This window comes from Zalophus californianus, chromosome 4 (genome assembly GCF_009762305.2).
Source record: "Zalophus californianus isolate mZalCal1 chromosome 4, mZalCal1.pri.v2, whole genome shotgun sequence".
NCBI classification, from domain to species: Eukaryota; Metazoa; Chordata; class Mammalia; order Carnivora; family Otariidae; genus Zalophus; species Zalophus californianus.
Window position 1 is genome coordinate 123057994 of NC_045598.1, and position 13082 is coordinate 123071075.

General features: G+C 36.9%; 1 protein-coding gene across 3 annotated transcripts in view; it reads left to right on the forward strand.

Annotated features, from left to right (window-relative positions):
- NKAIN3 (sodium/potassium transporting ATPase interacting 3) overlaps positions 1-13082 on the forward strand; it is a 608438-nt gene that overhangs the window by 468333 nt on the left and 127023 nt on the right. The gene's annotated exons all lie outside the window — the stretch shown is intronic.

Here is a 13082-nt window from a genome sequence, read left to right on the forward strand (position 1 = left end):
AATGTTTCTGATTGATAGAATCTCTCTAACTAGTTAATCTCATTCTACAGTGTTACATTTTACTCATTTAATTACCAAACATCTGAACATGAAATCTTCCAAAACTAAAATGAAACAAGTAACTAAAAGTCTTATTTGTACACATAAGATAAGCAAAAGATCATTATCAGTAACATATGATGAAGTCATTTAAATGAATAATAAAAACAACGAAAATTTAATCATAAATCAATGAAGAATATGAACAAATGTAATCACATAAGAGAAATCCAAATTCTAAACAAAGGTGTAAAATATGATCATTTTCAATAGTATCTTGATATGTGCAAATTAAATTTACACTAGTTTAACAACTTTAAAAACAATAACATGTAACATTGAAGTAAATTTCTGCTAACTTATTGGTAAAGACATTCTTTATTGCAAGGCCCATTAAAATGTCTGTACCTTTTGGCCCCCTAAGCTCACTCAGTGGAATTTTTCCTAAGAAAATAATTCAACAGAAACAAAGAGCTGCCTGCATGATGTTCTTTTCACTGTTACTTATGATAGCAAACCTAGGTATGTCTAAATATATCCTGTTCAAGACAGTATAACAATTTACAGTACATCAACATGATCATTAGATAGCAATAACTATAATAATTTTATATAAAATTTTATATTAAAACATGGAAAAGAATTTCTGATTTAAATAAGCAGTCAAGGAAAAGAGGTAAGATGCAAAAACAGCTGTGGAATCATGTGTTTTCTCCCAAAATGTTTTTAGATATTTTGTCACGTTTTTAACATACTATTTAATCGTCACGTGATTTATATAGAAGACTGAAAGAAGTGTTATGGTTGTTTTTCTTAGATCATTAAACGTTCCTAAATCTCATAATATTTATGTGATCATTTGGAGGCACTCTTAAATCTAAAGTGATTATAAGTTATTCTGTTTTAGTGGACTGCTCAGTTCTGAGGTCAGTAATAATGAATATGCAACTTAAGGCTCTTTTTCAATTTTTGGCATTAGTGATTTGCTGGAAAATAGATTCATATACTCATGTTAACTATTAAACAATAGATAGATAGCTACATAGATATATAGAGATAGGGATAGATTTTTTAAGGAGCTTTTTTTTTTTCCATTTTTAAAAAATTTTTTATTGTTATATTACTCACCATACATTACATCATTAGTTTTTGATGTAGTGTTCCATGATTCATTGTTTGTGCATAACACCCAGTGCTCTATGCAGAATGTGCCCTCTTTAATACCCATCACCAGGCTAACCCATCCCCCACTCCCCTCCCCAAGGAGCTTATTTTTTAAAACTAGTAGACAAATTCTAATCTCTAAACCTGGAAGAGATTTTTAAAATTCACCTTACCTATCTCTCCTTGGAGATAATTTTACACACATATTGTCTTTTTTTTTTTTTTTAAGATTTTATTTATTTATTTGACAGAGAGAGAGCAAGCAGGGGGAATGGCAGACAGAGGGAGAGGAAGAAGCAGGCTTCCCGCTGAGCAGGGAGCTGGATGCAGGGCTGGATCCCAGGACCCTGGGATCTTGACCTGGGCTGAAGGCAGCTGCTTAACCAACTGAGACACCCAGGCGCCCCACATATATTGTCTTGAATCCTCACTGTCAACATATTCTCCTTCATATCTGATAGGTGACGAGTCTCATTCTTTAACGTCTTTGGAGGCTGTCCCCATGGTCGGAGCTGGGGCCCAGAACACTCTGAGAATGGCTTTTCCATCATTCCTATTCTGTTTGCATTTCCATCTATCCAGTCACATAAACGTTCATCACTGTTTTCTGCCCTTAACATCAGACGCATTTGGCTTAAAGATAAATTAAAACTAAATAGGATGAAAAGTAACATGAGACCACAAGGTATCCTGCAGAATCTTAATCCTCAAAAGGCTGTATGGATATCTGTTCCATCTGCTTAGAGTAAATGGCCCAGTGACAGGAGCAGATAATACTATTGCTAATTCAGTAACATATGCTCCCACAGTGTAAGAATGCAAGTCAAAAGATAAGCTTTGAAATAAATTCCAATTGCTATCAATTATATGCCTCCAAAAATGTAAATAGAGTGAAAGAAGGTTTTTTTTTTGTTGTTTAATTTCTGTGTTAACATTTACATTTATTTAACAAGCTCCCAATATGTTTGGAGCTCCTCTGAGTGCTTTGCAAATATGAACTCATTTAATCTTTAAAAGGACCCAAGAAGAAAGTATTATTTTATTCATTTTTCCAAGTGTGAAAGCCCAGACGTACAGAGAAATTAAGTAATTTTCCCAAGGTCACACAACTTGTAATAAGCAAAGCTGACCTCAAACCCAGGCAGATGGAATCCAGAGTCCATGGTCTTAACTACTTTGTCATGCTTCCTTATGACATTGGAAAGAGAGCCTCCAATTTCCTTACAGCCCTTTGCGGAGGTCAGTGGTAAACTCTCTCTCAGAGCTGTAAGGCCACAAATCTCCTCTTGTGTTGATGGGTTTACAGACAGCTCCAGTATTTTAAAGTAAAAGAGACCAATTAATAATTATCCAATAGTTATAAGATTTATGAAGTGAGTAGTTCAAAATGTTTCCTTCACCCTTGAAAATGTCTTTTTTAAGATTTTATTTATTTATTTTAGAGACGTGTGCCCTGAAAAACGTCTCTTAACCACCTTTTTTTTTTTTTTAAGGTTTTATTTATTTATTTGACAGAGAGAGACACAGCGAGAGAGGGAACACAAGCAGGGGGAGTGGGAAAGGAAGAAGAAGGCTTCCCGCCGAGCAGGGACCCCGATGCGGGGCTTGATCCCAGGACCCTGGGATCATGACCTTAGCCGAAGGCAGACGCTTAAAGAACTGAGCCACCCAGGTGCCCCAACCACCTTTTTGTTGTTTAAAAAAAAGGGGGGAAGATTTCAACACTTGTAAAATGCTAAGTATATCAGACTCCTTTCTTTGTTGCTTGCTTCCTGGGGCTCTCCAGGTGCTACTAAGAGGAAAGAAATCATAGTCAATCTCTCCTGCCCTGAACTCTTCCCAGAATCACTCTTTCCCGGCAAATCCATTTTTATATGAAATAGATGGTTTCTGTCTGTGACAAAATGTGAGCAATTTCTAAGTGCTGCCTAGAAGTGTTAGTATTTATTTATTTATTTATTTTAAGATTTTATTTATTTATTCATGAGAGAGAGAGAGAGAGAGAGAGAGGCAGAGGGAGAAGCAGGCTCCCAGGGAGCAGGGAGCCCGATGCAGGACTCGATCCCAAGACCCTGGGATCATGACCTGAGCTGAAGGCAGACGCTTAAACATCTGAGCCACCCAGGCACCTGAAGTGTTAGTATTTATATTAGTTACTCCCTGTACAGCATCTTTGGGTTCTATATTCGGTTCCATCCTCAGAAAAACTGAGTCAACAGTTCATTCGGTGTTCCATAAAGGAATCATTTATTGGACCATCGAAATATTGGGAAGTGTTTATGGTTGTGGGGGAAGAATTGCCATGTTGACAATACTAAAAAGGTTTTGTCAGAGACTTTTGTGTTCAGGAACCAGGAGTATGCCTGGTCAGTAAAATTGCTTGAATTTGAAAGTGCTTGTCTGGTGAACTATAATTTTATGTAATGCCTGTCTTGTTATTCATGTCTTTGTACATGTCATGTACTCTCTCTGTCTTTGAAATGTGCATACATTTTTACATTTTTTTAGTTTCTTTAAAGATTTTATTTATTTACTTGTCAGAGAGAGAGCACAAGCAGGGGGAGAAGCAGGCTCCCCATTGAGCAAGGAGCCCAATGGCGGGACTCAATCCAAGGACCCTGGATCATGACCTGAGCCAAAGCCATATGCTTAACCAACTGAGCCACCCAGGCATCCTGTGAAATGTGCTTACATTTTTTTAAAGGCTTTACTGAAATATAATTTACATGTCATAGAATCCACCCATTTAAAGCATACAGTTCAGTCATTTTCAGTATATTCAGAGATATGGCAACCAACACCATAGCCAATTTCAGAACATATTCATCACCTTCAAAAGAAACCTTGACCCTTTAGCTATTACCACCTATCCTTTCTCCCCCCACCCAATCCTAAGCAACAACTACTCTACTTTCTGTCTTTATGCATTTGCCTATTCTGATCATTCCATATAAATGAAATCATGTAATATGTGGTTTTTTGTGTCTGGCTTCTTTCATTCCGAATGTTTTCAACGTTCTCTCATGTAGCATGTAGAAGAACTGTATTCCTTTTTATGGTTGAATAATACTCTATCATATATTTACTTTTAATATTTTTGTCTAACACATGCACAATATTTAGCAAAATTTTCAGAAATACAACTTAAATGTATAAACCCCTCACCTGCTCACTGATGGAATTTGGTGCAATCTACCATATATTTTGTCTACATATATATATCCATGTTTTGGAAACATCCAGATTACAGATAGCAATTCTCAGCTCTGATGATGTTTGGTCTTACATAGATCCAATACTAGCATCTGTCACTTGTACATAGCATCTGCGGATTTAACAACCTAAAACATGTACACATTTAAAGTTCATATTCTTAGCATTCTCCTTAATAGCATGTGTATGATTGGATTTTATTCTGTATGTTAATCAGTTATCACAGACACTTACGTCTCAAACTACAAATTCCATACCATTTCCAAACAGAATTAAGTCTCACAAGGCCTAATAGTCATGATTATCCAAGACATGTTTGCAGGTTTTCTTTTTCTTTTTTTTTTTTAAAGATTTTATTTATTTATTTGAGAGAGAGAGGGAGAATGAGAGAGAGCACGAGAGGGAAGAGGGTCAGAGGGAGAAGCGGACTCCCCGCCGAGCAGGGAGCCCGATGCGGGACTCGATCCCAGGACTCCAGGATCATGACCCGAGCCGAAGGCAGTTGCTTAACCAACTGAGCCACCCAGGCGCCCAGGTTTTCATAAATTATTACTGCCTTACTGGTTTCAAATTATCTGCTAAACATTGATTATTAAATGCAAAAGTGAGTTATGACATTTGGTAGACTTAAATACAATTTCATCAGAGAAATGCAAAGCTTAATTAGAAATCATATCTAGCACAAAAACCATTATATAGAAAATCTGAGATATGTTTAATAATTAAAGCAAACATCGTGACTTGGGCTTAAGGAGATATTAGAAGAAAGAAAGCTAATTTTATTGATGCTTTACTTAGGGTAGTTTAATGTCATTCAGCTCTTGGCAGACATTTCATCTTTAGTCCTAGGTAGGATTAAATATTAGGTAAAAAGAAAAAATAGCATTCATAATAAAAGAATTAATTCAAAAACCTTTACACTCTCCTTTTAGGAGACCAAATTTTGTACAAATTCCATAAAGAATATCTTTTGTCATTTTTCATGTTCTTTCTAAATGAAAACAAGCAGTATATCATTCATTCAGAAAAACATACTCATTAAGCCCCCCTCTTCTATACAAAGCACTGTGCTAGGAGCTTTGGGGAGGAAAGGATTAGAGATAAACCGAACGAAGTGGAATTTGACATGGTCTTCCCTGTGGTATCATTCAGTCTACTAGGGAAGATTGGCAGGTAAGCAAAGTATCATCTTTCAGATGCCCAAAGGGTTAGAGAGCTGGGACTTCATTGAACATGCAGGACAGGTTTTGTGACTGGTTTTGGGTTATTTGCTAATAAATATTGTCATGTGTATGGCAAAGTTTATATTGAGACTTGCTTGCTTTCTGGTAGCAATGTTGTTGGAGAGAAAAACTCAGGCCCTTGACTTCCTCTAAATATCTACCCAAAAAGGACTTAATGATTATAAATGATCAAGTTGGTTTAATCAATACTTTTCAGAGTAGCCAAACAAGATGTCTCTTAGGAAGCTGTATTTGAGCTGAGCTACAAATGAAGTCAATTAGAGTGGGGCTAGGAATATTCCAGAGGAAACAGGAAGGTACACATGGCCAGAGCCTAAAGAGCAAGTGAGTGAGTAGGGAGAGATGAAATGAGAGAAGTGGGTAGGAGTTAGAGAAGACATGGTACAGAATTCGAGTTGGATTATAAGTCACTTGCAAGATACTATTGTGTTTCAACCGGGAGAGTGATATGATCTATGTTTAGGAAAGCAACTCTGGAGCTGTTTGAAGAATGGATTGGAGAATAAGAATGGAAGAAAATAAGCCAATTTGTCGGCTATTCCAATAGACCACCCGAGGGAGGATGACTTGAACTTGAGTTGTGGCCATGGAAGTACGAATGCCTCGACAGGAGCTCTTGCAGGATGAGTGCAAATGGCATGTGAGGAAAAGGAAGAAATAAGGATGGAGCTTCGTGTTTGAATTTGAACAATAGAGTAGATACTGCTGCTAGTTCCTGAGCCAAGTCTGGGACTCTTGCTCCACTGGTAGCTTTTAGCTCTGCGCAACATATAAAACAATAGCACTCAAACACAGATTATTTTTTAAAATAGTTTTCATAATTAAAGGAATATTTCCAGATATATCTTGAAACTTAAACACAGTCAGCCTAAAAGTAGCACCATCTAGAAGTAGAAGGTATGCCTTCTCAGATCGAAAAATCCTGCCATTCTAATGGTTCAAAGTTATCATTTCATAATGGTTTTAAGCAATAGTGCAGTACTGGCCATTCACATTTGACTAAAAGTAAAACTGATAGCAAAAAAAAGCTATGGGGAAGGTGGTGCTCTTCATTTAAATTGATCAATGTAAATAGCTCTTTCATTTAAAATTGATTTATACAAAATTTGAGCAAATATTTGCAATGCATAATTATTACTTAGTAGCAAAGATAATCAGGAAACCCTGTTGACAATGAAACATGAACACTTAAAATTTTTAGGATACACAAAGCTTTCAATAACAAGCTAAACTAATCCAAATAAATAGAAAACTGTGTTATAATGCTTGGCTATAAAGGATTTTAAAGCCAATGTTAATAATAAAAAAATTGCCGGTATCACGACTGGGTGTACATTACGTGCCTTGGCATCTTCTTTTGAAGTATTATCTTGCATAATCTTCTCAAGAATAATGAAAGGTGGGCTTTATTATCTCTAGTTATATATGAAGAAACTGTGACATAGAATAAATATCTTGTCCAAGGTCTTGTGGTCAGTAACTGGGGAAGGGACATCAAACTTTGTTCTTATGTATCCCAAAACTACTATGCTTATTGAGGATACTTCTTTAATACATAAAACAAGAGGTAATATAGATCTTAATACATCTTTTCGTGTACGCTTTGGAAAGATATTAAGGTTCTAAAGTATCAACTTGCAAATCTTGTTCATTTATTTCACAATTTTGTGTAAGTCCAAATCTTCAAATTGTGATATTTTTGTATCTTACATGTATTGGACAGAGGAAACAAATTCTATTCCAATTATTATTAATATCTAATTATTCTTGTTAATGAAGTAAATCATCAGGACAAAACCAAAACTACCAGGTAATTCTTTCAGGCGGGGCTTTGGAAGACTTTTCTATACCTACATGTGAATATGAAACCATGCTGGGTTCTGGGACTACATGAAAAGCAAAGAGGAAAATCAGTGGAGAGTCAATTTATAAAGAGATTTCAGTTTCTTAGCCTAGAACGCCTTCTCAATCTGTCAATACTGCCTTCAGCCTCTATAACTTTCAGATTGATGGAAAGACCGTGCTTGAGCAAAATTCCCCTGCTTCTAATCCAGAAGTGTGTTCTTATATGACTCTTTCCTGGAGTAGTCATGGTATATTCAATTTTGATTTTCTTTTCTGACCATTGAGTCAATTATATTTGTATAGGAGCTATATTGTAAGAAAGAAGTTAATAAAAATTCAATGAATTATATATGATAAGAAGTTAAATTGTCAATAATAACTATATATATTTAATTTCCATTTTTCATCTCTTATATTAAAGTCAGTATTTTATATTTCATTTCAGCACAGGATTTATTTCTATAAGATTAGTTCTTACATTCAACTAATAATATGTCTTAATTTTAGAATACACTTGGAAATGCAATTAAAATTTCACTAATGCTATGGTCTGAATGTTTGTGTCCCGCCTTCCCTAAAATTTATGTTAAAATTCTAATCTGCAAAGATGATGGCGTCAGGAGGTGGGGCCTTTGGGAGGTGCTTAAACTATGTGAATGGAGCCCTCATAAATGGGATTAGTGTGTTATAAAAGAGGCTCCAGAAAGATCCTTAGCCTGTTTCACTGTGTGAAGACATAGTGAGGTATTGGCAATGAACCAGCAAGAGGGCCCTCACCCAACCACTCTGGCACCTTGATCTTGGACTTTCTAGCCTCTAGAACTGTAAGAAAGCAAAGTTTTGTTATCGGCTACCCCATTTGTGGTATTTTATTATAGCAGCTTGAATGGATTAAGACAACTGAGTCAGGCCAAAATATTTATTTCTAAACTGTTCAGTACTACTTTGCAAGGGACTTGAATCTTCATTTTTGTTTTATTGCCATAGTAATTATCAGCAACAAATATTAATTGATGGTTTACTTTTGGCCTAGCACTAAAGTAGGTAGGTTCTCTATCTCAGTATAACGGGTATAAGACATGTTGACACAGTTTTACACTGATGATTGTTGGTGATTAGAAAGAATAACATCGAGGAAAAAAGTGAACAAATAATTATGTGATAACTATTATGTATAGGCTTTGTCCTACACACTTTATCAATATTAAGTCATTTAATCTTCTTAGCAATTCTATTATTATCCCCATTTTTCAAATAAGGAAAGTAAGAGAAGAAAATGCTATACACCTTGTTCAAGTTCACCCAGATAACACATGGTAGAACTGAGATATGAAACCAGGTACTCTGGGTCCAAAAGATACATGGTTGAAAGCCTCTGGTTTTTGATCTTCTAATAGAGATTGCTTCCAGGAATGTTTTCCAATTAGATATAACAGACATTTCAAATCCTCTTTGAAATTCAGGTGTGGGAGATGATCTAGTTTTCCCGAACCATTTGCTGAGACAAGGCCTTCAGTGCAGATAGTTGATTTAGGAGGTGACCCCAAGGAAGCACAGGGAGAAAGGAAATGCAAAAAGCTAGTGAAAAGTGGGTTGTTGGGACGCCTGGGTGGCTCAGTCGTTAAGCGTCTGCCTTCGGCTCAGGTCGTGATCCCAGGGTCCTGGGATCAAGCCCCACATCGGGCTCCCTGCTCCACGGGGAAGCCTGCTTCTCCCTCTCCTACTCCCCCTGCTTGTGTTCCCTCTCTCGCTATGTCTCTCTCTGTCAAATAAATAAATAAAATCTTAAAAAACAAAAATGAGTGGGTTGTTGAACAAGTTATTACTATGAGCTCAGAGCTCAAGGTCCAGGGGATCCTCCTCCTCAGTTCTTTGTGTGTGCCCCCATCCTCCCAAATTGAGTGCTCCCCTAGGAATGTTAGATTCCTCGCATTCTGGGATGCCCAGCCCAGGGTGTGAGCAGGCTGTCTTGGGGCCAAAGAAACCTCTCAAGCCAAGAATCATGGAAGTCAGTGTGCAGGAGAACTGCCCACTGAAGTTTCACGGTAGCTCACAGGTAGGCCAAGGAAGCAGGGAGTAGAGGATAACAGCACACGCTATAATAAGGAAGAGCAGACATCTATTGTCTTTGTCTGCCAGCTTCCAGATCCCTAACTTTTGATGACAGTACCTCAGTTGCCTTGTAGTTAGACAGCCGCACATCCACTCTTTCCCTCTGCATGGTGAAGGTGGGCTCTAGTGAGGGCAAGGCTGACTCCACTGCCCTCCAGCTCCAGGGTAAAACATGAATCCCAAGAATTTTCAATCAGCATATTCCTTTCCCTGGACCCAGTGACTGGTTCACAGATAGTCATGTAAGCTTATTTCTGAGATTCAGCTGTACAATTCTCAACTTTTAGGAAATATAAATTTTTTCCTTCCGAGGCTGCTGAATTGGGAGGGCTGGGATTTGCAGATGCAAGTAGCCATTGTGTGCACAGGGCCTATCTGAGAGGAAAACAGATCTGTAAAAAAGGAAAGACATACAGACACAGAGGACCACAGGCAGATTAGTAGTTCTGAATTGAGTTCTAACCCTAACCAGCCCTACCCATGGACTTTTCAATTACATGAGTCAATAAATTCTCTTTTTTGCTTAAGTTATTTTCTGAAGAGTTTCCCCTGCCTATTCCACTTTTCCATAACATTTTTGAATGCTTGAACAGTATCTTAACTTCTGAGTGTTTACTGCCTCTTTGCTTAAAACTTCAAAATTTTTCCTTGAAAGGGATCTTTGAAGCCATATAGGCCAGTCTTCCTCACGGCCTACAGCTATGCTATGCAGTGTGGTAGGCAATTGTCACGAGGCAGATGAAATATGGCTGGTCCAAAATGAAATGCGTTCTAAGTGTAATTAATATACACCTGGATTTTGAAAACTTTGTACATAAAAAATGTAAAATATCCCATTGATAATTTTTCTTATTGATTATGCATTGAAATAAAAGTATTCTGGGTATATTGGGTTAAACAGAATATATAATTAAAATTAATTTAACTTGCTTCTTATTTTTTTTTTGATGTGGCCACTAGATAATTTAAAATCATATGTGCATCTCACATTATATTTCTATTGGACAGTGCTGGTCTGTGGCTTCCCTGACAAATGGTGATGCAGCCTTTTCTTGAACATGCAGCTCATTACCCCTCTAGGATTCCCCATCCATTACTGGGCTGTTCTAAGTGTTAAAAATGATTGCCTATAGATCCAAGATCCATCACCTTGAAACTTCCATCTATTGGCACTAGTTCTGCCTCCTGAGTATGACAGAGTATCTACTCCTCATTTACATCCAGCTCTTCTGGTATGTTACTGGAAGATTACTATCCAGTGTATCTTTCACCATCTTATCTCACAGGACATCACAGACATTTTGACTGGTGCTTTGCTGACAGGATCCTATATTTGCAGTAGCAACTGTTGCAGATTTATTAGCTATGATCTTTTTATATTTAATGCAAAACCTGGCTCTGTGCCCTTCTTGTGAGACTACAGGCAAGGGATAGATTTCTGTTTGGGACCTAGAAAGCTCTCTCCACCCCCATACGGTGTGACCTGGAGTGAAGAAGTTAAGGTCATCCAGCAGGGATATTTTCTCCTGCCCTGAGTTCAGTCTTGGGAAATGGACATGGACTTCAGGCTAAGAAGAGGACAGTTGTCAAAAGAGAACAGCAGTTCCGAGTCCATTTTTGGCAAACAACAGAGTCTATTCCAATATCACTTGTTCCAACCCAGGGTTCGTGAAGGCAGACTGTTGTAATAGTAGGTGAAATAGCTTCTTTGTCATTAGTATTCTTAAAGAAGTACCAAGAAATTTAATGTCCCTTTTAAATTCAAAAATAAAATAAGTAAAATGCTGCAAATTGCTACTTATGTCATGAAGATGTCAAGTTTCAAGTTCTTGATGCTCGCATTTATGATCAAATAGAATTCACATCTTACAAGATAGAGTCATAGTTTAAAACAGTATTATCGTCTGTGCTTCTAACATATTCATTGCAAAGTTGTGAGCATCCATGATAAGCTAAGTCTTTTTAATTGGAATTCCTTACATTTCAGGATACTGACAATCTGAAAACAAAAACACATGTGTCTGCCCCAAACTGACTCTTTTTTCATTTCATATTATTTTAATGTAGATTTCATCACTGACCCCTAAAATCTACATTTTAGTCTAGCGATCAGATGGAATTTTTTCTTGTCTAGGGAAAACTTTTTATTGCAAATAAGTTTCCTAAAGGAGAAGTTAAATGAGACAAGTTCATGCCAGGCACTAATTAAAGCATACAGGTTTTGTGGACACAATAATATGCCCTGATTATCCAGACAAGTAACTTAAGAAGTAACAAATTGTGGGGTAATGAATCTAATTCAAAATATCTAATTCAAAAGTGGTGCTAAAGCATTTCAGTGCCTTTTCAACATCTGTATTTGTCCTGCTTCAGTTCATATCAACATCCAGATAAAAATTCTGCCTACATAATGTCCAAAACATTCAGTTAATTCAGTTCATTCAATTCAGTTAATTCAATATGAAAAAAGCATATTCACCAACGAACTGACAAGCTAATTTTTCTAAAAGAGTTGATCAAAACAGTTTCAGCCTAAGAAGGTTTTAGAGAGAGACTCTCAAAAAGCCAGAGCTTTGATCTTATCTCATTTTTCCTTCAATAAGTCACTGTACTGCTTCCTTCCACTTAAAAGACAATCACCTTTAACATTCTATAGTTTCTCTTTTCCCCCAAGGCAATGAGCCTTCTCTATATGCCATCAAATCCAAATTTTCTAAAATCTCAATAGCCCAGTGTATTGAAAGAGTTAAGGTGGTTCTTCTAAACAGTTTAGAGATTCAGACATCCTCTGAAAATCCTCTTAATCCTCCTTTCCAGCCTCCCACCACAGAATAGGTAATTCTCTGAGGGCCCCAATGACTTTTTTCTATGTGATAGATAGATCCTAAGGTGACCCTCAATAACTTTTTCCTTTTAGTATTTATGCCCTTGCATGATTGTCTCTCCTTGTGTGTGGGACTTATTTCTAACCAAAGGAATATGGCAAGATGATGAGATGTCCATCCCAAGATACATTACATTATTTGGCAAAAGTGATGAGATGTCACCACCTTGATTATTTTGTTATATAAAACTGGGAGGCCATACATGTGCAGGATGGAATCAAGCAGGCACAAAACTCTCCAAGCATGATTGGCTGACTGGATGATTGCACACATATGAAAGAAAGACCTAAAGAGTATGGAAATAAATAAAAGCCAAGGGAAGATTTGAAAATTGCCTAAATTTTGAGTGTACTCCATAACCCACATATAGATGTATCAGCAGAGGGTAGATTTACTAGTATTAAGTGTTGAAGCAAACCTCTCATCAATCATCGATAAACTACTAGGCTATTGCAGACATAGTAGTGACTTCTAGGATCCCAGGATAAAAAAATGTAATAGGATTTTTTTTTTTAAACTAAGAAGAGAAAAACTTAGCAGTTACATACCAAGTCATATACGAACAAGATTAAACCCAGAC